Below are 22,623 nucleotides of genomic sequence, written 5' to 3'. Positions count from 1 at the left end.
GTCACTGAAACCAAACTACAACATTTTACATTAATGCAACTTAAATAAGCAACCAACAGCATATGGTAATGTTAATATCAAAATGAGTCACCATAAAGAAGATGGGGTTTTTTCCGCACAGAGGAAAGATTGAGCACTTCTTTAGTGGCAGAATCATGGGAATGCCTTGAGCACCCAGTTTAAATGCAGCCCAAACACACCTGAGATGCACATCTGGGCAGGCCAAGGCCAGTGGGTGAAGAGCTGCCTGCAAAGGGCCTGGGTCACCCTGCACACAGGTGAGAGGTGAGGGGCTGCACAGCCCCGCTGTCTGCAGGAGCTTGTGGAGACACTGTAGGTCACAGCCACAGAAACGTTCCTGGCACAGCCCAAATACTTCCCGTTCCAATCAGTGACAAACAATCAGTGAAGATCTGCAGCAGGTCCCTTACCTAAGCCCTGGGTTGGGGTGGGATCAGGAGGGAACTTTTCTCCCCCGTGCTCCTTTCACTTAGACAAGATGTGCTGCAGCTAGCAAAATTAAGGAGGAAGGAAGAGCCCAGTGGGCAAAATACCCAGAGCTCGTGAATTACAAAGAATTACATTGGCTTTTGAAGTAGTTAGAGAATGATAGAAGGAGAAAGATCTTCATACTGAGGGAGTTTAAAATACAAAACAACCATTTTCATCATCATGAGTAACTATTTTCACAGCAGTTTGTGGGGGGCAGGAGAGGGGAGGGAAGCAGAAGGCCCCAGCAGAAGCTGAATGAAGGGTAAGAACTATCAGCTCCTGACCTACTGAAAGATTTGAGGCGAAGCAAGCGTGACTTGCTTCCCTTTCTTGGGCCGTTCCTCCACTGCTCCAGGTGTTCTGGTTTTCTCTTCTGTCCTGTCCATAACCACACTGAGATAATACAAAGAGCACCTCATGCACAAGTATGGTACAGTCCTTACTTCTTCAGATGTTGTTGCATTTATGTTTTGAGAAACAGTCACACATTGCTTCCAGGTATTTTCTTTTATTCTGACAGCTCCTGATTAAAGACAATGCAAACTTCTCCAGGCTGCTCCACAAAGTATTCTCTCTCCCTCATCATCTCACATGGATTCTGCTATGGAGTGACAGTGTAAATATGGCACCTCATTTATAAGAGTCTCCAGTCTGTTTATTCTTCATCTCCTTCTCCTAGAATTTTAAATAAAGCCCTCACTATAACCTCAAAACATTTGAGAAATGAGCAGATACTAAAAAATGCCAAGTCCTGATCCAGTTATAATCAGTATAATCCCACAGAGATATTCCCAAAGCTTTTATAACAATGCCTGAGTTCAAGGTGGAAAGGCTTAAACAAAATCCACTGTCTTCAGATGCTAAAACCTACACTATTTGATAAACAGGGATTTAGTTCCAATTAAACAGATGATTAAAGAAGAAAAAGCTCAGAGAATAATCAGCCCTAATTATACTACTGCTGCTAGTGTAATTAATCAGTTTTGTGACCTGCAGAATTGAGATAAGGAGCTACAAGATGTGGAGATGAAAACTTGCTGTGTAGAAACCAAGGATCATCATTATCCAAACGAACACATTAACAGTAATTGCTCCAGGCATGGGTTGTGTTTGGCCCCTTTCTGCTGCCTGCTCTGCTCTCCCACTCCCTGGCCCATGGAGCTGTGGCCACTTCAAACACCTGCAGTGACCTAAAAGTACAAAGAACATTAACCTAACACTGCCATTCACACCCCTGTCTGTGCCTCAGAGAACTCTTATCACAGCCTATTGCTGTTTGTGAAGCTATTTTTCAAGAGCTTATAAAGTTCTCTCACTACACATTGGTAAAGTAAACTATAAAAATAACTTCTCAGTGACATGAAAGCCATAAATCACAAAGACAGAAATTCAGGGATGCACCTCTATCTAACATGCTGCCCTTGAACCCTCCTGTTAATAAGCATTTCCTATAAGAACACAGCACACATCCCCAATAATCTGTGATTTTACATATTAGCTGTAAAGGGAAGGAATAATGGAGCAGTAAATGCTGTTCATCTCAATTGGGTTTCAACATCAGTTTTGAGTTGTCCTGGCCCCGCAGGTTTAGAAAGTACCCTTAGCACTACTTCAAAGTAGTTTTTGTGATTTAATTTCATATTTATGCCTTTACTCAGCTGCAAGAGCTGTTTCCAATAAATAAAGAGAGCAGCTATGAATCTTCCATCCCAGCTGTAAATCCCTGCAGCAGATACATTTTTAGTGATGCGAGGCTGGCACTCCTGGGTTCTCTCTCCATAAATACATCACTGTCCGTCCCAAGCCCCTGGTGGAAATATGGCTTCAATTTTTTTCTTAAAAACATGGATCAATCATTGCTGCCCTTGCCTATTCTTTTCTGTCAAATGCTTCAAATGTGCTGGAGGATCTGTAAAAAGTTTGAGAAGCACTTTGGATACAAGCCTTACAATCCTATGGTGTAACATTTACCTTGGGTGCAGCTCTTGCTGCCTTTGAGCTGCACAGGAGCTGCTCCCACTCAGAGATCAATGTGAGTGATGGCAATCCAACAAGTTCAACAGATTTCATGGAGCAGTGGAAGGGCCTCTCCTGCCTGAGAACACCCTGAGACCAGGATCTAAGAGCTCCCTGTGCCTTCGGGCTCCAGGCTACATATTCTGTAGCCAGGGGAGAAAGCACGGAGTGTCCTACCTGTAGACACAGAGCAGAGGAGGTTTACACATTACATCAGCTTTCTAATTTGGTAAAATTTAGAATTTTTAATTACGTGAATAAATTAGAATTAAATAAATTACCAATCTACTTTAGTAAAACTTCCTGATTTACTGCACTGGCTAAAAATGTTTAGGCCATTTATTCTTTTTTTTGTTAGATAAGTAACGCTTACAAAAACCCAAAAGCAATTCCAGACCAAGGCGATTACCAGAAAGCCAGTAAGAATTAAACACTTAATTGTTTAACACGGTATTTGGGTCTTGCCCCCTAGCAATGAAGGACAGCTAACATCTCTTCTGATGTCCAGGTCTCTCATCAGAGCTATATCAGCCCTTGAAGTTGGATTAAAACATAACTCCTTTGAAACTCCAGAAGTTTGTGACTCACTGGAAGGAAATTTAAAGGATGGATGGGTGGGAGGAGTGAGCTTCCCCTCCTGTGGAGTTTGCTACTTGAGCTTGGTTGCCAGCGCCACACTCACGTCCACCTGAAATGTTACAGGAGGAAGTGGCTTTGATCCTTTCTCCCTAATGATCTGCTCAGTCAGAACCCTGTCATGAAAATGTGACACTACCATCTTGTTAATGCTCACCCTCTGGAAGAGCTGTTCTTTGAATGGAAGTATCAAAGATCCTCCTTAATCTACTTTATGGGAAAGTCTCTGTTTTATGGCCACATGCAGTAAAAAGTACCAAACCCCACAGTATTTCAAGTTCCAGCATTGCACAGCTGAGGCCAGCCCAGGATAACTCCTCAGTGACTGCTTGGACATCTTCAAAGGTGAAAAAAACTGACAAAAACAGTTTCCAAAGCATTGTTATCAACAGTGCCTTTTCCTCAAGAGAAAACCCAGACTGACGTTTTTAATGGAATTTCTCTGGACTCATTAAAAACCAACCCCAACCCTGTGAGCAGGGACCAAGAGCCAGTGTAACAGCAGTGTGCCCAGAAAAGGCCTGTCTGCACTGCAGTGAAGCACCTTCTGAAGGGGACACCCTCCTGAGGGAAGAAGCACATCACAGGGAGCCTGAGGGAGCCCCTGGTACGGAAGAAACAGCCTCTGGGAAGAGCCCCACGTGCCCACACATACCAGGATCTGGGAGAGCTGATGGCTCCCACACTGCTGGCAGGGCTGCAGCACACTTCAGTCCAAGGGAGCAGGGCCTGGCTCCAGAATTCAACAGCAGCCAGGAGCTTGGCTCAGCAGGAAAGCTGTTACCTGAAAAAACACCATTTGTTCCCAAGCCACGGGCTCCAGACACGTTCAAGGATCTCCATGTAGCAACAGGAAAATAACTGTGACTTCTCTTGGGCTAATACTGCACAGCACTGCAGTCACTCACCTTCCCTGTGGGAATGAGAGAGCCCCTTCTGTGTCCCTGCCCTGCAGCAACACGAGTGCTCCAGGCACCCTCATCCCTCCCCCTGGCTCAGGGGTAGATGCACTGATGTAAAATGTCCTCCAATTCCAGCAGCATTCTGCAGAAGGCAAATACAAGCTGGAGCCTCTGAGGGTTTCCAACGTGCCAGCAGAGGTGAAGCTCTGGAAACGCAGGATTTTGGTGCCTTGCCTGGTCTGAGGCAGCCTCCTGCAGCCCAAGCTGCCTCAGTCCCTGCTGCAGTGACACACGGCAGCATCTCTGGCAGGTGCTCAGCATTTCAAATGTCAAAACAAGCCACAGTGGCTGTGCTCTTCACATGCAGGGCAGCCAGAGCCACGCATGGACAGCAGGGACATTTGGCCAGGCAGGCAGATCTCACCTTTGCACTCAGTGCTGCAGCTCGGGATGATGGGATCCGTGCTGCAACAAAACCAGACCCAGATCAGGAAGATGAAATTGCGACATTTTAGTGGACTTCTACCATATTTCTTTTTTTACAAGGCATCAGCTCTAAATGTGCTAATTCTGCACTGGTTAAGTAGAAGAACTTGAAAAATGTAATGGAAGCAGAGAAGTCCTCAGAATTCCAGATCCAGGCTGATCTGCTTTCCTCTCTCCCCACCCCCCAACTGTCTGATCTTATCCATCATCCACAGCTGATAGCATGGAGGTTACAAGTCCCCAGTGCCCACACATCCCTGTGCAGGTTCCCAGATCATGGACCTCACTTCAGTGTCTAGGCCATTCACTGTTCCCATGCCAGGATTCAAGTCCAAAAGTTACAGAAACTGCAGAAAAACATGCTTGTAAAGAATGTTATCACTTGGGAAGCAAAAACATGGCAGGTGTGTGCCAAAGGAAAGCTGGGGAAGCAGCTCTAGGATGTTCTGTGTCTTACAAGACACCTCAGCCCTTGAGCCTTATTCAGCCTCTGTCCACACAAAAAATGATGGAGTAACTAATGGTTTGCAACAAAATGGCAGAGTGACCATGGCCTGACGCAAAATGGCAGAGTGATGCCAAAGTCTGACACAAAATGGCGGCATGACCCAGGCCTGACTGCAAGTGGGGGACAGAGCCATGGCTGCTCCAAAGCAGGGCCCGTTTCTGACAGCTGGGTCACTGCAAGGCAGGGATTCCTGCCAGGAGCCCCTCCCAGCTGATGGTGCCTTTGTCCCAGGAGCAGGGACAGCAATGAGCAGTCCCAGCTCTGGCAGCCGCAGCGTTCCCCCAGCAGCAGCTGCCCTGAAGCCGGGTGGGAATGGCACAGCCAGGGCAGCCAGGGCGCTTGGGAAATGCAGACAGAGCTGTCTTCTCCTGTGCAAGGGGGAAAACAAACACTGACAACTCAGCTTGGAAATCAGGTAAATGTTCCGTTTCTCTGTACTTTGATTCCAGCAATACAAAAAATGGAAGATAACGTTCTATTGGAGTTTGCCAATATTACTGACAGGACTGCCTTGGTCTGTCTGGCCTTGGCTGCTGACCAAATAGCAGCACCCGTGGTCCTTCCTCCCCAGAGACACTGTTCAGTGCCTGTGGTCACAGCTGGGCACGTGGGGACAAGTCGGGCATGCCCTGAACTCCAGAGCTTACAGCTGGAGCTTGCTGCTGAGGGGGGCACTCCTCAGGCCTTCCTGAGCTGGAGAAACCTTTGAGGTGAAGAAAGAACTGGGTCCTGATGGAGAGTTCTTAATCCAGAGTTTTTATTTTGGTGGCACGGCCTCTGAATCTTGCAACAACCTGCTGAACCCTCCCACCAGAACTCTCCACCAGACCCCCACCTCGTGGTCTGCTTGTCCTTTTACCTGGGGAGAGGGGCAGGGGAGGGAACACAGGGAGCACCAACCAGGCACAGGGGGAGGGGGTCTCAGGTGAGAGGGACACCTGGGTGGGCCAATGGCCCTCCAGGGGGTGGAGAGCATCCTTTGAACCTGCCAATTGCTCGACATTCTCCTTGGAATTTCTGGGTTGATAAGCAGTGCCCAGCAGTGGTCAAGGGTGGGGAAAAGGAGAGGTGATTGACAGCCCACCTGGGGAAGGAAATTTCAGGGAGAAGCCAAGGGAACTGAGGCAAGCCATGACATCACACTGCAGCAACATTCTGTATTAATCCATATCCCATGTGTTATTTCAGACAGGTGCTTCTTCTCACACAAAGCCTCAAATCACTCCCCAGCCCGTTTCCAAGGACTGGTGCCCAGGCTCCAGGACAGCAGGATGACAAGACAGCCTGAGAGCCTGCTGGTTTTGGAAATAAAGCGAATTTGGTATGGGGAGCTAAGGGAAGGCAGTACATGAGCAGCTGCCTGCAGATATTCTCAGTGCCCAACTGCAGAAATGCCAGTGGCACGTGACTTGTTCTAACCAACTGTCCTGGTTTAGGGCAAGTTTGGGAGATAACCACCAAAGGGGCTTCTCTACAAAAGCAGATTCAATTGCTCCTCCCCCTCTAACCGGTTCAGGAGAAAATATCTCCTTGGAGAAAAAAGTGGAAAGAAACCTGTTTATTAAACAATAGAACCCAAACAATATTAAACAATAAAACTTCTCACTGCTCTAAAGAAAGTAAACACACCCAATAACAAACAGGCACCTTCCAACAAAACCTCATTTCTCAACAGACAAAATCTGCCTGCATCTTAGGAGCTGTTCAGTGATATACACACACAGAGAAAAACTTTAATTAAAAGAAAGATGCTGTGAAGAATGTAACTACTGCTTTACTAAAACTGCAAGAAATGAAAAAAGAGATGCCAGCTGATGTGCTCGTTGACTTTAAAATCTGTCCTCAGACCTGGAAGGAACACAGCTGCTGTAGGGGTGCAATGAGGGCAGATTTTGGATCATATAAATTTAGATTTTTTTTCCTCTTAGCAACTTAATGCTCATGAAATTATATAACAAATCTGCAAACCAATTACCAAATGTCAGAAGGTGCCCTGGTTAAAATACACACATCCCCTAGAATGTGCCATATTCACAAATTAGCCATGTGTTATTTATAGCTCCTCAAGGCACAGCAATGAAGAAAGTGGTAATGAAATCTGAAAGCCTGAATATCTCCTGTATGTCAGAAAACAAATCCCACAAGACCCATCTGTAGCCCAAACTGGGGGAAAGAAAATATCCTTTCTAAAGCAAACAAAAACCCTACAAACAACCTCCCCCACCTCTGCAGTTTTGTATTTGTTGTTTCATTTGTAAAATTAAGCTGCAAATTAAAACCCTTCCATACTACTTCCATTCATTTAATCATAATGATACCTTGAAATTCCTTATTTTTATTCCTCAGCACCACAGGGTGCATCCCAAATGCTTCAAAGAGACAGAGTCCTCTTTATTCCCTTTGTTTCTGTCCATGGAAGGCTGAACTCACATGCACACCAACTCCTGCCCAGCTTGCATGGTGAGATGGAACTTTAACTCAAAACTCTGATAGCTCCACATCCAAATCCTGCATGTTTACACCTACCCTTGTTTATTTCTTCACTGGTTCAGTTTTCAACATCCACATCCCAGTGTCTGTAGGGCCTTTGCTCGCTTGTCTCTGCCTCTCTCACTTGCCAAAAGTGACTTTCTGCTGAATTCTTTTGTCACACATTTTCTCTGTCCCTTATTGATCAGAACTGTTACTCTGCTTCCCATGTGTGTTTTCCCTCCTTAAAAATAAGGTATTAATATTATTTTTTCTTCTTTACTTGTGGTCATCTATACATCATATCCTCTGCAGAAAAAACCTTTTTGAACAAAGCCGTGCTAATTACTGCACTGAAATACTTTATACTCAGCCAGTTTGGTGCCGCCAAGCTGTAGCACTGTAAGACACAAAGAATTCCTCACCTTGGAATGTGATTTCCAAGCAGCACAGAACAAGGATGAATGAAGGACACTGCCTCTTCTGTGGCACATGGAGCAGTTATGGGGAATGAGTTGGGCTTGTTCACAGCAGATGCAAACACCACAGAACTGCCCAAAACGTTTGAAGGTCCATCAGGATATCTGCATGGCTCCAAGTGCATATTGATACAACAATCACCATCACTGCCTTTCCACCCCCAGCTCAGTAACATCCTGGCCTTTCCACCAGAGCCTGCCTCCATCCATCCATCCATCCATCCATCCATCCATCCATCCATCCATCCATCCATCCATCCATCCATCCATCCATCCATCCCAAACTATTGGCTTTTCTCCTCCTTTTTTAATCTGCCTCTCTGTCCCCCTGTATTCATTGCCTATTTTCTCAGATTGTTAGAAACCTTTTGGGCAGTTGACAAATTCTTGGAGGCATCTGAAGGGACAAAACAATCAGAGCAGAAGAGGAGCTGCATCTTTGTGTTACTTGTGCAACCTGACTCTCAGCCAAGGGTGAGCAGATGGGCCTGTGCTGTCAGCACACGTTCTGAATTTAAAGGAAATTACACTGGCTCCTGCTGGCTGCTGCAGTAGCACAGTGACCTCTGGAGCCATCTCTACCTCTGCCCCGTGCTCAAAGGTGAATTCTGATAGGGTTTCATTTACTTGATTTAAAACTTTGGTCTATGTAAGAGATATGGATCATAAAAAACAAGTTTAAAAACAAATATAATAATTTTTTCCCTCATCTTCACTAAACCTCCTTTTCTGCAATTCTGTTTTTTATTATTCTGGACTTAGTGACCCACTGACCTTTGCTTTTGAAGACAAATGTGTAGCTGTGAATGGTAAAAACATAAAAAGCACCCCTGCAAAATAAATACTTTTGTCTCATCTGGTTTCAGCCTCAGATACAAGCAGGAGACTTCCATGGGAAAAGTCTCCAGAATATAGTTCATATGGAGATGCAAGAGTTGAACACAAAACCTTTGGGGTTTGATTTTAGAGGTCCGTGGATATTTCAGGCTGAAGGCAGACTTCATCCACCACTCCATTTTGGACTGAGTAGCTTTGGGAGGGCTTTGGGCCTGTGCCTTTGGTCCCTTAGGGATGGGAAGTGTCACAAACCCAGCCTTGCCAGGGCCAGACTCCTAAAGGGGGAGTCTTCCCAGGAAATCCCTTCCTGCCTTCCCACAGACAGTCCATGTCGTGCTGGCTCCCTGTGCCACAGGCAGCCAGGCATCCTCCAGCACTGGGATGCTGGCAGAGACTGGAAGCCTCTCTTTTTATGGAGGGATCAGAGCTCAGAGATCTTGACTTCAAGTTTCAAATTACCATTGTAAACCCGTACTTTCCCTGTTTTGGTCAGTGCAGTCTTCTCAGACTGAATGGAGACACTGGGTGCTAAAGATTGCCTTTGTTAGCAGAAGCAGACTCCATAAGCCATGGTGCTGTTAATTTTTTCAGTTCTCTTGGCTTCCTTAATATCATTCAGCTATTTATTTTCTTTATGGGTACCTTATTCTGCTTGATTCTGTTTCACTTTGAACCTCCACTGATGCTGAGGGTTTCACACACTTTTTCTCACACTGTGCAAAATGCTGCTGGAATCTTTGTGCAGACTCTCTGGTGACAGAAAAAGGTTATTATTACCACCCCCCTCCTTGTATTGTGTCTCCATAAATCTGTGCACATGCTTTGTAGCCACCCATTTTGCACTGGAACCTGAAGAAATAATTTTGTTGTACTCACTATAAGAGCACTTTCTAAAAGAGGTGTCTTTCTAATGGTCCCTTTTTAGAGCTGGTGCATGCATCATGCAGAGCTTCCAGGAGGGTTTGCAGTGATTTGCTCCAGTTACCTGTGCCTCACCACTGGGGCTGCTGCCTGGCACAGAGGTGAAACCATCCAGGCTGAAAGGAAAAGGCTCTGTTAGGTTGGAATGCAGAGAGCAAAGAATTTCATTCACCAAGGGCAGTGATGGAGGAGCTGCATCCACACTCTTCCAGTCACCCAATTACTCTGTTCCTGCCTTTCTCAAGGATCTTAAATCCTCCTGGAGCTTTTGTGACCCCCATCCTCCATCTATAGAGGCAGAGAAGACAGAGTGAGCTTGCTTTCCTCCCTTCTGAACAGTTTCCATACTTCCACTAATTCCATCTGCTTTCTCTGTGCTATCCCACCTTCTCAACAATCTCTGCCAAGGATCAGCAACTGCCCAAATTAAATGGCCACTGACTGCTATGACTCAGAAATATTTCTATGTGAGCAGCAGGGTCACCCAGGGTACTCCAGCCAGCAGTCATTCCTGCACACAAGGAGCAGCTGGATATTAAGGCATAGCTGTGATATCCATATACTGCCCATATGCTCACTTTGGAGAAGCTGGGGAGACTCGTGACCTGCAAACAGGGTTAAATGGAAATTATTAAATAAACCAGAAAAAGGGGAAAAAAAGCCATCTATTGGCTAATTGTGCTCCATAGTCCTAAAATTTCACTTGGCATTCAGGAAGGACACATGGGGTTTGAATCATTTTCTGCCTTTACACTTTCCCTGCTACCAGAGGTAACATGGGGATGTTCTTCAATAAACAAATCTGCTCTTTTCTCTCAAGGTTTGTGTACGCTCTGAGTACATTGGTGACACCAGATTTTTCACCAGGGAAATGAAAAAAAAAACAACAAAACCAGCAGCCTACATTGCTGAAAACCCAAGAAGCTAAGCTGGCCAGGTCTCTGAAATATGGTATGAGTGAAAAGATAAAGAAAATTAAAATTCCCATCCAGCACAAACTGGGAAGTGAAGGAACGAGGGCTTTCCTACTGAGGCTGTCTCCAGTTACCATTCTTCTGAGCATGGCATTATCCACTCTGCACTGAGGAGGCCAAAATATAAAAGGTGACTGACAAACACAGGAGGCCAAAAGGAAGCAAAAGACTCACAAAGAGAACCTATGGAAGAAGCCTTCTGTAAAGCATGAGGGACCCCTGAGCCACATGAGATTATTTTCCTCTTTTTTTCCTCCTTAATTCTCTCACAGCAGACAGTATTTCCCATCCCCCCTTTCTGAATCTCTACAACGTACAAGCTCTGTGTTTGGGTGCAGGCAGGCTGGGAAGTGCAACTGTGCATTAGAGCTGCTGGAGCTGGGGAGGCATTTTCAGTGAGTAAGAACCACACTTCCATAAATGACACACAAAAACTACATCCCCAATCCCACAACACGTGAAACAGATCCCTGGATCAGTCCCATCACCAGCCCTGCCCATTTCTGTGCATGGCTGCTTGGGATGGAGCTCTGGGAGCACAGCTGGGACACAAGGGACACTGTTCCCATGTTCTCAGAAAGGCCCCAGGGATGCAGGCTCATGTGTTTGTCACATCCTGCACCAGCCTGTGGAAAAACCTTGATCCATTACCTTCACTCTTCCAGATGCTGTTAGGAATTGGAGAAGGACAATGCCACCTTCACCTGTAGCCTGCAGGAACAGCCAAATCTCTTTGGGAGAACAATCCCATCTACACAGGCACCTCCTGCCTCTGAATTCTGTGCATCCTTCCTTCCAGCAGTGAAAGACCTGGAGGGACACAAACAGCAATTACCTCTCCTGCAGGAAAAGCCCATCCTGCCCCTCCAAACCAAACTGTCCCTTGCTCACCTATGGTACACGCTCATGGTTTAAGTCCTGTTACTATTTCCATTAATGATTATCAATATTTCCAATAAAGATGGGCTGGAGACAAACCAGGATCTAATTATTAATTACATTTTGACCTGCATGCCCAGATGGGTGTGAAAAAAGTTTCACTCAAGAGGAGTTTTTCCTTAACTCCAGCAGACCCTGGATTTTTCCACTGAATGTTTTCATTTTCAGGTGCAATTACCAGAAATAACATTAATGGCTTTCAGTGCAGGACAAAAATAACTAAAGGCAGAGCAACTGTCCAGCTTAGATGCTTATCCTAAGAAAAGACTGAGAACAATCATGCAAAGCTTGATAACCTGAGGGGAGAAAAAGCAAACAAGCACAGGGGTGAAGTCTAAATCAAATATGAAGCAATCTATATTTTCCATTAAAGCCATTGTGGAACTGGGCATTTTGCAAAGGTCTTGATTGAAAACCATGGCAAAGTTAATGGGTTTGACTCAAATGATCCTCAGCACTTCAATAAGGAACAAGGAGAAAGGAGGCCCACAAAAGCAGAACTTGTAAAGAAACATTAGTGCAACCAAACAACAGAAAAGAAACAATTTCAATTGCTCTAGGAAGGAGTATAAATTGTCTTGTTCTCAAAACTAGAGGGAGATTCAAGAGTGCAGAATCTCATTAGAATTTCAGCACTGTATTTTTGTTATAAACAGCATGTCAGTAAGATTTACCAGTATTGTCTCAATATACTGAAAGCTTTATTATTTTTTCTTTGACAAGAGGTACTTTTCTAATTCCTTACTTTTAATAAAAAACAATAAAGATGTGTACTGAATTGAAAGCTAATTAGCACATTCATAGGTGTCAAAAATTCAATCACTTTTGTACTAATTTTTGGCTTCTTTTGTGGTCAGTTTAATTAAATTTGTTGATAAAATAAAGGAGGATATAAAAAATTATTAGTTTAGGCTAGGTTTTTCAAAGGCAATTAGTAGTTAGAGCCCATTAATTGAGGAGAGAATCAGACCAATAATTTCTAGGGCTTTTTTACTGTTACCCTTGAATTTTTAGTATAATCAGCAAAGAACAAGGAGCAGTCATGATCCAAAAGTTTCCTGGGATCCAGGGACAAAAAATATTCTTGAGGTGCTGAGAAACAGGAGTTCAGAGCTGCAGAGGCTGCTGACAGCCTCTTACAATGGGTGCCCTGTTTTAGAAGCTGTGATTTCAAGAGGTGGCAAAGTGGGTCATAAATGCTACTGAGAGCTGAAAATTAGGAGATGAAAACCACTTGAGAATACTGAAGTGTGGTGGGTCTGATTACAGCAATCAAAATGCTATCCCATTTTGCTACAGTTTATCTTGAACAGTAAGGTTAAGGAAAAAAAAGCCAAAAAAAAAAAAAAAAAGAAAGCCACATGATCCTAAACTGTGTGTATGCATAAATGTTACAGCCCTGACAGGGGCTGCACAGGCAGCTGACCCCAAAGGTAACGTGGTGTTGATCTGGTTTTGTGCTGGCAGCCAAAACCCCTCCTGCTGCTTCGCCAGGCCTTTCACTCCTGCCCACAGTCTGAATCCTCCTGGATTTGGCACTGAGGACTGACTGCTTCCCACCAAATACCTGCAAAACCAGTTCCATCCTTCCATCCTGAGGTGCCTGTGTGTGTGCCCTGGTGCATGGCCAGTGCAACAGCTGAGTGACATTTGTCCCTCACGACCATGGGCAAGAGTGTGTGCTCAGAGCACCTGGGCACGGCCTCCTGTGGGAAAACTTCTCCTGGCTGAGGACACCACATCTCCAAGGATCACTGCATGAACCTCTGCACCTGCCCCACAAAGTGCAGAACAACCCACAAACACACAGTGACACCGCCAAGAACAGCTCCCATCCAACCAGCCCCCGCGGGGCTCCCGGAGCAGCAGAGGACAGGAGAACAAACAGCAGGTGACAAATGTTGGGTCATGCCCACCTTAGGCCAAAGTGACTCCGTGCTCTGCCAGCTGGCTCAGCAAGCTCATCCCAATTCATCTGGGAGCTGTGCTGTGCACATGAACTGTGGAGGACTTCAACAATGCATCAGGTGGGAGATATTAAAGGCACTGGAAAACAAACAAACACACAAAGAAAAGAAACAAACCTGAGTACCAACAGCAGTACCCAGTGCAGATTAAAAATGCAAATAAACAAAATAACTTCATGAGTCATTTTATGTTAAATCCCAGTCCTCAGGGATGAGTTGAGCACCAATGTGTACATGCCTTGTTTATTATCCTGTGAGCTAAGAATTGAAATAAAGTCTCAGAGTAAATAATTGAGACAAGATTCAGTGATATGGAGCGTTCACTGCCAGCCTTTTAAAAACGGATCTACCTGCCCCTCTTGCTGAGGAGGTTTGTGCAATACCCAGGTTCCACAGTTCCTTCTTCAGCAGAGGAAGCCACTGCTGTTCCACCCCAGCTTTTTGTTACACTCTTCAATTTCTTTAAGCAGTATCATATAAAGCCTGTTTTCAAGAGTGAAATAAATAACTGGATGGAGATGAACTCTGTGCAAGGGGAGGTACAGGGCAGTGCTTCTGAGTGCCACAGTCTGGGAGAATCCATGGGAGACATTTCCATCCACGCTCCCAGAAAGCACAGAGTGCATCAGCAGTTGCTGTAATCACCTCTCCCACAATAACCATCACTGCTGTCCTCTGTGCTCTCCCCTGCTCACGCTGCCTCCCTTCCCTTCCTGGCTGGGATGTTCCATCACACACCTCCCTCAGGTGCACACCAAGCAGTGATGTTTGCCATTTTGTACTTTAGGAATTTCTGCAGGTTTAACAGTTTTAAAACAGACATTAAGCTGCTCTTTCTTGTGTTTTTTCTTCAGCTGTGAAAAAGTCTTTAAATCTCCCACTGTGTACCATCTGACCACTGAGCTCAGTCCTTTAGTGGCATAAGCCCTTGAATATGAAGGCAACAGATACTTTAGATGAGGTGTCAACAGTTATGGGCAACAAGCTGACATAAATCCCGAGGAATTTAACTTTTGAAAAACCTTAATTCCTTCTTTACTCCAGAAAGATCTCTTGAACCTTTTTCACAGCTTTATATGGCTCTTTAAGCTACATCAGCAGGATGTGCAGCAGCTCATAGATGGAGCAATTAAGTCACAAGCAAATATATGTAAAAACACAGTGTAAAAACATTTCAAAAAATGGACTTTTCAGAAAATCAATACATTTTCACTGGGGTGCATCACCCAGCATCACCACCAAATGTATTTTACTAAAGCAGCTGTAGCAAAAGGAATCAAAGCCAACCACCACCAGGGAAAGCAATTCTATTCATCAAAAACCCACAGGGCCATTTCAAACAGCACAGATTTTCACAAACAGCTCCTACCCTCCTTGAAGTCCCATTTGGATCTCAGCTCTGTCACTTTGCACTTCCATCTCTGTATACTCAAAATAATAAGAAAAGGTGAAAAGGGGGGATTTTTGTTTTACCCAGACTGTGAGTAGCATTATCCCAACCTGAGGTGAAAATACCAATGAATCAGCATTTCCTTAACTCACTTCATTCTCATCGTGGTATTACACTGACCTCTGAGCAAGGGAACCTCTTTCACTGGCTTCAGCAGCAGCAGGACAGGAGCACCTCTTGGTGTCTCTCAGGAAGTGGAGAGAGATTTCCTGCAGGTTTTCAAGCAGAGAGTTGAGATCTCCCTTTAAGAGCAACTATTACAGATGAATATTTCTTTCTGAGGCACACAGCATTTTACAATGGAACTCAATGAAGCAGCTCTAAGGTACTTCCTGCAATATATTTCAATAAAAGAAAATATAAGCCACTAAAAATGTCTCATATGTAAGCATTGAGAATTTAAGGAATTACTTAGACAATGAATGCATGAAGCTATTAACCTTCCTGGAGAATGAAAGTGTGCCCCTCCGTGATGAACCAAAAGCAGCAAGTCATTTCAAGTCTGCAGGACTGATTTTATACACGTGACTGAAATAGAATTACAGAATCATCAAATTGTGTTGTATCTAGAGAAAACTACACCAGACTTCTAGACATGAGCACACCTTTGCAACAGATTTTATTTGGCCCGTTTGTTACCTCCTGGCAGTGGTTCAGAGCCAGGGAGGTTATAATGTGGTAGTCACCCTCAAGTAAAGGCACAGCATAGTGAAATTAGCCATTTTTTACTTTTATTTCATTGCAATATTCTGCAAAAATAAAATTTTGCTCATGCACAGCTTATTGCACCAAAACAGCAGCAACCAAAGAGCCCTGATACCAGACTAAAGTGAGTGCAGGTTATCTCTGTGTGTCAGGTATTTAACAAGAAAAGTTATAATGGGAAAGGCTTACAAAATTTAAAACACTTTCTCTCTGAAACAAGTCACAGAATGTTCTCTGTTTAAAGCAGCTGCAACACTGATACTGTGAGATTAAATAAAACATAAAAGGGATAAAAGAATTACCATCTATTTAAAAACACACACAAAATCAAACCCCAAAGAGCAGAAATGAGAACAACGAGAGGCATTTTTTCTACTCACTGAAGTGTCCTACTATTTAAGGAAGCCCTTCCTGCTGTCCTTTTGCATGTCCCTGATTTTGCGTGTCCCCATTATTTCATCTTCCACTGGCACCATCATTATCTTATTAGCACCAAGATGTCACTGCCAATTAGCAACTGAGATCTTTGGGATCTCTGAAAGCAGTCACTTGGCCATCAGATAATATCAAAGTATCATTACCAAAATATTTATCAGTTTGGGTTTTTACCAATCTGTTCAGCTCCTGAGACGTGTTCATTTTACTGCTAATGGTGTCACACACTGCCTGTGCACTCCCTACACAATTAATACCATTTTATATCTGCATGGAGAGGGCCAAGAGCTCCTATGCACATGGTAATTCAGCACCATGGTAAGGAGATGTGCAGCTGCTCAGGGCTGTATGCAAACAGCAGTTCACTGGCAGCTTCTGGGAGATGAACCACAACAAGCTGAATTTTAAAGTAAACTGAGACGTATTTTGCCTCCTGATGGAAGATCTTTCAGAATGACCAATTTAAGTATTTTTCACCCCCTTCTACTGAACACAAGACACATGTACCTGAGCAGGTGAAAACCTGGGCGGCCTCTGGAGTTTAATGAGCACCTCTGTGTCCCCAGTGCCCGTGAAAGCTCTGTGGGATGGGTGTGAAAGGGATGGAGACAAATTGTAATTGGGAATCAGCCCTGAGGTGTGTCCTGTCTCTCAGAGCACTGACAGAAGCAGCTTTAGCCCAAATCCATACCTGAGTACACCAAAGCCCCCTTGCCTGAGCAATGTGACAAGAGCGCAAATCCAGCTGCTGATGCACATCAGCACCCTCAGACACAGGGCAGAGCTGTGACCTGGCGAGAGGCCTTGGAAACTTCCCCTGGTGAAAGGAGAGGGAGCTGGGCCCTCAGTGTGACACAGACAGAGCTGACTGTTCACTCCCTCTCACACCACCTGACTGCTCATGGATTGTACTGCCAAGTCTCATCAGCACAGGACCCCAGAGATGACACAGCTCACTACTAACGAGCAGACTGCACCAGGAGGTGATCAGGACTGGGACATCAGGATATGGCTCCTAGTTCTCTGTTTCTGTCGAGGGGCCAAGCTTTAGGGCTGTGAATGTGCATCCAAGAAGCACAATGTGCAAAGTGAGGCTGCTGCTGTAGTAAAGGCTTCAGACATTTCTATCTGTGACAGCACAGCCTTATATCCAAGTTTATTAATTCAGCTTTTAACAAATCTGCCTAGCTCAAGCTGAAACATTTTGAATTAAATCTACCTCTGAGTCCCTTCCTCTCCCTATCAGATGGAAAGAGGAACAACCACAATTACAAATACAAATTTGCAGAAATACCAACACCAATCTGTTGGTGATATTTTAGTGTTGGCCTGTGCATCAGGACATGGGGTTTGATTGCAACAGCTCAGAGATGGCCACAGTGAACAGCAGAGTAAAGGGTGACTTAAACTTCTCTACTAAAAATTTGTCTGATAACAGAGTGGACAAGAGTTGGTGAAACAAATACTTCACTCAGCACATGGGGAAAGTCCATGTCCTGTAGTGAACAGGACTTTGCCTACAAGTCAGCAAAGAATAAAAGGTACCTCAGAATGGGAGCCAGGCATTAGGCCTGAGAAGAGAAATTTTGCATGACAAAGGAAAAATAAGGGAAAATAAGGACAAAAAGTAACTACAGAAAGACAATCTTTTCTTAGCATAGAACATTTCAGTAATAATGTATATTTTGTAAGCACACAGCAGCATTTGTTTCTTAACTTTCACTCTTACAGTGAAACTGTTACTAGTTGTCCACAGTTAGCTACACCTATGAACAAAATCTGTGAGGGGGAAACAGTGTGAGAAAACAGATAAATTAATATTTGCCCCCTGAAATCACACACCTTCAATTGGAGGGGAAGATTTTAGCACACCCATGTGCTGCTAACAGCAAGCTCTTTTGCTGCCTGATAACACATCTCCAGACCCGACCCCTCTGCCTTGGAGGGCAGCAATGGGAGCAGGAAGCGGCCTGGAAGTGCCAGGCTGGGATCACCTTGCACGCAGCAGCTCTTTGCACACTCTATAAATGAGGGCTCCTGGCTGTGTGGCACAAACCTTCCCCCAGCCCTCGTCTACACTGAGCACTGAGTGCATTGTAATTCCAGTATTCCTACTCCCTGCTAACAGAATGTCACTCCTTATACATGTCAGGGGTTTGGGCCAACACATACTTGAAGCTTTAGCCTGCAGGAACAGGTAATACACAAATCCAGCTCCGGGCAAATCTTCCACACTTTGCAAATCTGACAGGGCAGCCACTGGTGCAGAATGAATGCAAATCAGGGTGCCACTTTATTTTCCAGTCAGTTCTGCACATAACTAGAATCTAATCCAGTTATGGTAAATAGTGAAAATCTTCATGTAAGGGTAAAACATATGTAAATTGCCATTGTGATTTCTTAAACTAAACTGGAATCCAGCAAACACATCTCACTTCATTGTCCTCTGCAGCAGAAAATTCAGTTGCCAAGAGAAAATTAAAAATAGTAATACCAGGAGCACACATTCCTCAAATGCGTTCTGTATCTTAAAGAATAAGGTCCCTGGATGCTACAGAATGCAATACATTATTACACAGGCAAAGTATCTCAGCACAAAGCAAATGATCCGCTCACACACGGAGAAATGAAACGGTGCCACTTCCAATCCGAGCGCAGCACCGCCGCTGTGCCGGCCCCGCTAATGCAGCTTCAGCAGCCACCACCGACGGCTCTGCACGAGTCCCGTCTGCTGCCAGAGCTGGCACGTCACACACGGGCCCGGTGGGGACAGCCCCGGGAGCGGCGGGAGCCCGCGGGAGAGGCGGAACGCCGCGCTCCGCCCGCTGTGCCCGGAGCAGCGCGGGGAGCCGGGCTGGGCTGGGCGGGCGGTGCCAGGACGCGGGGCCCTGAGCTCCCTTCTCCTCCTTGCACGGCCTCGCACGGCAGCGGGGCCGAGTGACAGCCGCGTTTGGCCCTCAAATGGAAGCACGGCAGTGGGGCCGAGTGACAGCCGCGTTTGTGCCCTCAAATGGAAGCACGGCAGTGGGGCCGAGTGACAGCCGCGTTTGTGCCCTCAAATGGAAGCACAGCACGTGCGCTCAGTGAAAACATGGGAAGCTTTCATCAAACCCTGGCTGGGTTTCTGCACTATTTACTCCAACCGGTTTTAAACCAAAATATGATGCTGCTAAGTAAGACCAAACCCAGAAGTTTGCACTCAAAGTACTCCACAGAAGCTGTACAAAATAGTCTATGCTGACAATAAGTTAGGAGCCTTTGGTTCCAGAAAAAAACGCCAAGGCTGTTTAACTGCAAGACATGAATTTAAAATCTTCTCAAAGGTTGGTTGTTTTGGTTTTGTTTTTTAAATTTCACAGCACTTCAACAGCAACTCAGTGTTTTGTTAGAGAAAATGAGATGATGCCTAGTAATAGAAAGGATTCCAAAAGCATAGCAAGGACAATATAGTGTAGCTCCTGAGCCTCTTCTTGCAGAACAGAAACTTGTTTTTCCATTGTAACCCTGTTACATAGAAAACAAAAACAGGTTTGTGACACCCTCACTTAATGTGTGTGCCTACTGAGCCACTGGCTTTGTCTGATGCATTTTTCTCTACTGCCCTCATTTCACACTTCTTCAGTTCTTTGTCCAAAACCTGCAGAAGCCAAACCACAGATTCTCAAACAGTTCCACCTGTGTCCCTCAGGCTCCTCCTGTCGTCATCTGATTTAGGATCCTACACTGTACACTGTTACACAAAGCAAATAATGAACATTTGAGTCAAAACTCAAGAAACTGAGAAATGACTCTTACCACGACAATGCAGGATATGTAGAGCAAATGACAACACTCCCCTTCTGTGGCTTCATCAGCAGCAGGACACACATTCAGGAGAAGTGACCCCCTCCCCCAGCACAATATTTGTGACCCTTCCCTTGTGGACTGCAGCTGTGCCTCCTTGTTTGTGTAGCAATCCTCATCAGCTCCCAACAGCCACAGATTTAAAGGTTACAGGGCTTAAAGCATTGCCCACTTATGATATGTCTGTCAGGCAGCACCAGCTGGGCAATAACTTTTAGCCATAAATGCTCCTGAGAGCGGGAAGTTCACGGCAAAGCCAAAACCATGTGACATCACTTGATGTCCAAAATGCAATCTGGGCACGTCGCTCCCTCTAACCCCCAGCAGTGCCTTACACTGCAAGGTGCTCACCAGCAGCCTCAGGTTAAACAGCACCTGCTGAGGCCAGCTGGGATGGCTCCCCAAGGCTCCCTCCAGTCAAGTAGAGATTTGTGGCCTCCTCTGAGCCTCCAGCACTCCCTGATTTCATCCCCGTTCCATCAAACACTCTCAATATCACTTTAGACTGGGTACTGAAATCACTTAGCAGCAATAAAAAAGAAAAGTGCCACACAATTGAATCCCATTTTGCTCAGCACACATCTCTAAACTATTACCAGTGTGAAATGAAATCTAATGTCTCCCTTAGCAATCCCATCTTCTTTGTCCTTTTGTTTTTCTAGGAGTGTTATGATACACTAAATCCATTTGGACACACAATAGCACACGGGTCAGCCCACACATTTCAAGAAGAGTTTTCCCAATGTATGCAGCCACCGTGGTAGGTTGCTTTTCAACCACCACACTCTCACATAAAAATCCATTAATAAAAGCAGAAGGAGACAATGCAAGCACCTCAGTGTGCTGCTTTGGGCTGGGGCAGTTCCCCTCTCTTCCCCAGCAGCTGCTATGGGGCTGTGGTTTGGATCTGTGCTGGAAAAAGTGCTGAGAATTTGGGGATGTTTTCATTGTTGCTGGGCAGTGCTCACACAGAGCCACAGCCTTGTCAGCTCTCTGTAACCCACCTCCTTTTCCTTAGGTTGATTCTCCTGCTGGTACAAAACAGAAAATGGGATTGAATTCCTGCAGGTCCATCTGATGCCCTGTTCAGGGACGGGAACTCTGCAGTGGCACAAACACTGTACAGAAAATGGGACCTGCTGGGATCCAAATGCCTTGGCTTTCAGGGGAAGGACAGGGCAGCTGCCGTGCGCCTGTGCTGTCAGTGGTGCATCCTCTACGTCCTGCCAAGTGCTCCCTGATGCTCAGCCTTCCTTTCCCGCTGCTGGTGATGCCACCTCTTTCTCCCAAACCACATCTCCTCGTCCCCAGCACTGGAAGTTCTGCTGGAACAGTGCATACAAGGCAGGACTGATGTGCAGAGCCAACTAAGTGATGGATGTGCAGGGCAAGTGAGGATACAGCGTGCCCCGAGGAGGAGTTGTGGGGAGGATTTCTGCACTGTCAATTACTGAGAACAGATGTAGCTTACAGAGCTTGGGCAGAAAGCTCATCTGATTGCTCTTGGCCAAGTTTAGATGATGGCCAGTCAACAAAATGCGATGCCCAAGAGACTGTGAAACTAAACCCTCTGGAAACACGTCCAAAGAATAAACCAAGTGTAAGGCAGCACTGCACTAATAAATCAGCAGAGCCCCTCAACAGTAACAGAGTCGGATTTGTGGATAATGAGGCTGTTTGAACTGTCTGAGTGGCTTGTCAAAGCTGTTCTATCACAGAAACACACATAACTACTGGCACTAAACAAAGTATAGTCAGCTGCTAGTTTTTCTCAAGTTTAATAAAGGCTATTACTTCCTGCAGTCTCTCTAGGTAGCTGCCTGGTGCAATGTCTTGTTGGATTGCATTTTTAACTCCTCACTATTATTTCTGGAGTTCCAAAAATGTCACAAAGACAGGATCTGGCACAGGGAGCCTTTGACGCAGCTCATCAGAATTAGAGACTGACTGGTTACAAACTAAAAACTCCTCAACAAAAATAAAACACTGTTGGAAGGGAAGCTTGCTAAATATCTGCACTGCTGATCTTGCTCAGTCAATAAGAATGGTGTATCAAACATAGAAGTATAAAAATTAGCAAAATAAAAGCTAAAGGTGAATGCTACTTAAAATGTAAGACAACAACAGGGAATATATCATTGCTCACAAGGCAGTGAACTATTTCATGTATGGACATGCACACAGGTTTTCTCCATCAGTGCTGGACCAGAACACGAAGCTTTTGCTGGCATTAAATAGCATCCTATGGTGTGGAGCAAGGTAACATTTGGCAAGAATAGCATAGTCACAATCAGTCCTCTCACTCACGCTCAAAGTTCAGCAGAATCCTGCAGGAAATTGTACTTCCACCATTTTGTTTTCCATCTGTAACACAGAACTGCTGCTTGAATGAAAGCACTGAACCCTGCTGCCCAAAACCATTTTGGATGGGGAAATGGATAACTTCAAAACTGTCTGTTGAGTTTCTCCCACTTTTACAATCAACTGGCACAAGGCACGATCCAAGCAAAGAGAATTCCCACACTAATTAGGACAGGGAACAGACTGGCCCGTTTGGCACTGAA

General features: G+C 45.2%; 2 long non-coding RNA genes across 7 annotated transcripts in view; one reads left to right on the top strand and one right to left on the bottom strand.

The window, feature by feature from the left end:
• The window catches only part of LOC135298592 (uncharacterized), a 115,745-nt gene extending 101,271 nt beyond the window's left edge, over nt 1-14,474 (top strand). For all 6 annotated transcript variants that reach the window (XR_010360603.1, XR_010360608.1, XR_010360607.1 and 3 more), the window contains one exon: nt 1,013-14,474. This is a non-coding gene — a long non-coding RNA (uncharacterized LOC135298592). The remainder of the gene's footprint in view (nt 1-1,012) is intronic.
• The window catches only part of LOC135298591 (uncharacterized), a 93,766-nt gene that overhangs the window by 28,530 nt on the left and 42,613 nt on the right, over nt 1-22,623 (bottom strand). The window contains exons 15-18 of the long non-coding RNA XR_010360602.1: nt 15,169-15,285; nt 13,576-13,705; nt 11,372-11,530; nt 2,464-9,862 (exon numbers count right to left, since the gene is read on the bottom strand). This is a non-coding gene — a long non-coding RNA (uncharacterized LOC135298591). The remainder of the gene's footprint in view (nt 1-2,463; nt 9,863-11,371; nt 11,531-13,575; nt 13,706-15,168; nt 15,286-22,623) is intronic.

This window comes from Passer domesticus, chromosome 4 (assembly GCF_036417665.1).
Source record: "Passer domesticus isolate bPasDom1 chromosome 4, bPasDom1.hap1, whole genome shotgun sequence".
In the NCBI taxonomy this organism is placed as follows: Eukaryota; Metazoa; Chordata; class Aves; order Passeriformes; family Passeridae; genus Passer; species Passer domesticus.
The sequence above is the reverse complement of the archived record's forward strand: the minus strand, read 5'-3'. Positions and strand labels throughout refer to the sequence as shown.